This window comes from Glycine max, chromosome 6 (assembly GCF_000004515.6).
Source record: "Glycine max cultivar Williams 82 chromosome 6, Glycine_max_v4.0, whole genome shotgun sequence".
Taxonomy (NCBI): Eukaryota; Viridiplantae; Streptophyta; class Magnoliopsida; order Fabales; family Fabaceae; genus Glycine; species Glycine max.
Genome location: NC_038242.2, coordinates 33,297,787 through 33,302,107, shown reverse-complemented (window position 1 = coordinate 33,302,107; position 4,321 = coordinate 33,297,787).

Sequence of the window (4,321 nt, the reverse complement as noted above, 5' to 3'; positions counted from 1 at the left end):
GACCAGTCCTTCAGTGGCTCCAAACTCGTGGGTGGAGGACGCATGAACGAAAACGCAATTCATGGGGCACCGAAAAAAGCGGTAGAGAATGGAGAATTGCAATAAGCAATCACTACGCATGGCTCCAAACTCGTGGGTGGAAGATGCATGAACGGAAACGCAATTCATGGGGCACCGAAAAAAGGGGTAGAGAATGGAGAATTGCATTAAGCAATCACTACGCATGGCTCCAAACTCGTGGGTGGAGGACGCATGAACGAAAACACAATTCATGGGGCTCCGAAAAAAGCGGTAGAGAATGGAGAATTGCAATAAGCAATCACTTCACATGGCTCGAAACTCGTGGGTGGACGATGCATGAACGAAAACGCAATTCATGGAGCTCCGAAAAAAAGTAGAGAATGGAGAATTGCACTAAGCAATCACTACGCATGGGTCCAAACTCTTGGGTGGAAGATGCATGAACGAAAACGCAATTCATGGGGCACCGAAAAAAGGGGTAGAGAATGGAGAATTGCACTAAGCAATCACTACGCATGGCTCCTAAACTCGTGGGTGGGGGGATGCATGAATGAAAAAGCAATTCATGTGGCTCTGAAAAAAAAGGGTAGAGAATGGAGAATTGCAATACTTAATCACTACGCATGGCTCCAAACTCGTGGGTGGAGGATGCATGGATGAAAACACAATTTATGGGGCTCCGAAAAAAAGTAGAGAATAGAGAATTGCACTAAGCAATCACTACGCATGGCTCCAAACTCGTGGGTGGAGGACGCATGAACGAAAACGCAATTCATGGGGCACCGAAAAAAGGGGTAGAGAATGGAGAATTGCAATAAGCAATCACTACGCATGGCTCCAAACTCGTGGGTGGAAGATGCATGAACGAAAATGCAATTCATGGGGCACCGAAAAAAGGGGTAGAGAATGGAGAATTGCACTAAGCAATCACTACGCATGGCTCCAAACTCGTGGGTGGAGGACGCATGAACGAAAACACAATTCATGGGGCTCCGAAAAAAGCGGTAGAGAATGGAGAATTGCAATAAGCAATCACTACACATGGCTCGAAACTCGTGGGTGGACGATGCATGAACGAAAACGCAATTCATGGAGCTCCAAAAAAAAGTAGAGAATGGAGAATTGCACTAAGCAATCACTACGCATGGCTCCAAACTCGTGGGTGGAAGATGCATGAACGAAAACGCAATTCATGGGGCACCGAAAAAAGGGGTAGAGAATGGAGAATTGCACTAAGCAATCACTACGCATGGCTCCAAACTCGTGGGTGGAGGACGCATGAACGAAAACACAATTCATGGGGCTCCGAAAAAAGCGGTAGAGAATGGAGAATTGCAATAAGCAATCACTACACATGGCTCGAAACTCGTGGGTGGACGATGCATGAACGAAAACGCAATTCATGGAGCTCCGAAAAAAAGTAGAGAATGGAGAATTGCACTAAGCAATCACTATGCATGGCTCGAAACTCGTGGGTGGAGGATACATGAACGACAACGCAATTCATGGGGCTCCGAAAAAAAGTAGAGAATGGAGAATTGCACTAAGAAATCACTACGCATGGCTCCAAACTTGTGGGTGGAAGATGCATGAACGAAAACACAATTCATGGGGCACCGAAAAAAGCGGTAGAGAATGGAGAATTGCAATAAGAAATCACTACACATGGCTCGAAACTCGTGGGTGGACGATGCATGAACGAAAACGCAATTCATGGAGCTCCGAAAAATAGTAGAGAATGGAGAATTGCACTCTGCAATCACTACGCATGGCTCCAAACTCGTGGGTGGAGGACGCATGAACGAAAACGCAATTCATGGGGCACCGAAAAAAGGGGTAGAGAATGGAGAATTGCAATAAGCAATCACTACGCATGGCTCCAAAATCGTGGGTGGAAGATGCATGAACGAAAATGCAATTCATCGGGCTACGAAAAAGGGTAGAGAATGGAGAATTGCACTAAGCAATCACAACGCATGGCTCCAAACTCGTGTGTGGAGGATGCATGAACGAAAATGCAATTCATGGGGATCCGAAAAAAAGTAGAGAATGGAGAATTGCACTAAGCAATCACTACGCATGGTTCCAAACTCGTGGGTGGAGGATACATGAACGACAACGCAATTCATGGGGCTCCGAAAAAAAGTAGAGAATGGAGAATTGCACTAAGCAATCACTACGCATGGCTCCAAACTTGTGGGTGGAGGATGCATGAACGAAAAAGCAATTCATGGGGGCACCGAAAAAAGGGGTAGAGAATGGAGAATTGCACTAAGCAATCACTACGCATGGTTCCAAACTCGTGGGTGGAGGATGCATGAACGAAGACGCAATTCATGGGGCTCCGAAAAAAGGGGTAGAGAATGGAGAATTGCAATAAGCAATCACTACGCATGGCCCCAAACTCGTGGTTGGAGGATGCATGAAGGAAAATGCAATTGATGGGGCTCCGAAAAAAAGTAGAGAATGGAGAATTGCACTAAGGAATCACTACGCATGGCTCCAACCTCGTGGGTGGAGGATGCATGAACGAAAACGCTGTTAGTGCTTAGCACTACTGAGTTTAAAAAGGTTGGCTAAGATTTTGTTAAAACATAAGCACTTAGACAATGAAGGAAAGCTGGAGTTGCTGCACATGATGTCCAACGTTATGTCAAGGAATAAGATCGGGATGCACAATGCACAAGGCAAGATAAAGTGTCAAGTGATGAATTGAAGTTGAAGGATCCACGATGTCGGATACAATGTCCTGACATCCTGCTCGAGAATACTGGAATTGCTGTACAATGCAAGATAAAAGTCAAGTGAAGCATTGAAGCTGCAGGATCCAAGATGTCGGATACGATGTCCTGACATCTGGCCCGAAAATACTGGACATATAAATCTGTTATATCTTTAACAGATTATTGTGCAGTTAGCAAGAGATTAGAAGATCTATCTTTAGGAACGAATTAAAAGATCATTAAAGTTCGAATTTCAAAGTAGAAGAGTTCGTTCAGGGATTAAAGATTAAAGATTAAAGATTCAAACTAAAAGATCAAAAGTTATCTTTTAGTTCTTTAACTGCAGATTTTTCAGAAGAAGATAGATCTCCTCCAGCATCAAGAACTTGCAGCCCAGAATCGTACACGGCTATATAATCATGAAGGCTGCACGAGTTCTGCACCAAGTCCGGGATTGAAGAGTTATTTTGTGAGTTTTGGGACTTGAGTCTTTTGTGAGCCACCTTGATGGTACCCTAACATCAAGTGTTGGACCTATGTGTGTAGAGTTGATCTCTTGTGTCTAGAGTTGATCTCTAGTGTGTAGAGTTGATCTCTTTTGTTCAGAGTTGATCTCTGGTGTGTCTTTGACTTAATTGTAAACACAGGAGTGTGGGTGAGAGGGAGTGAGCAGAGGTTCTCATATCTAAGAGTGGCTCTTAGGTAGAGATCGCACGGGTAGTGGTTAGGTGAGAAGGTTGTAAACAGGGGCTGTTAGACCTTGAACTAACACTATTGAGAGTGGATTTCCTCCCTGGCTTGGTAGCCCCCAGATGTAGGTGAGGTAGCACCGAACTGGGTAAACAATTCTCTTGTGTTATTTACTTGTTTAATCTGTTCATACGGACACATATAATCTGCATGTTCTGAAGCGTGATATCGTGACATCCTGTACGACATCTGTCCCCTGGTATCAGAATTTCAAACGCAATTCATGGGGCTCCAAAACAAGGTAGAGAATGGAGAATTGCACTAAGAAATCACTACGCATGGCTCCAAACTTGTGGGTGGAAGATGCATGAACGAAAATGCAATTCATGGGGCTCCGAAAAAAAGTAGAGAATGGAGAATTGCTCTAAGCAATCACTATGCATGGCTCGAAACTCGTGGGTGGAGGATACATGAACGACAACGCAATTCATGGGGCTCCGAAAAAAAGTAGAGAATGGAGAATTGCACTAAGCAATCACTACGCATGGCTCCAAACTTGTGGGTGGAGGATGCATGAACGAAAACGCTATTCATGGGGCTCCGAAAAGAGGGGTTGAGAATGGAGAATTGCACTAAGCAATCACTACGCATGACTCCAAACTCATGGGTGGAGGACGCATGAACGAAAACGCAATTCATGGGGCTCCGAAAAAGGGTAGAGAATGGAGAATTGCCCTAAGCAATCACTACGCATGGCTCCAAACTCGTAGGTGGAGGATGCATGAACGAAAACGCAATTCATGGGACACCGAAAAAAGGGGTAGAGAATGGAGAATTGCACTAAGCAATCACTACGCATGGCTCCAAACTCGTGGGTGGAGGACGCA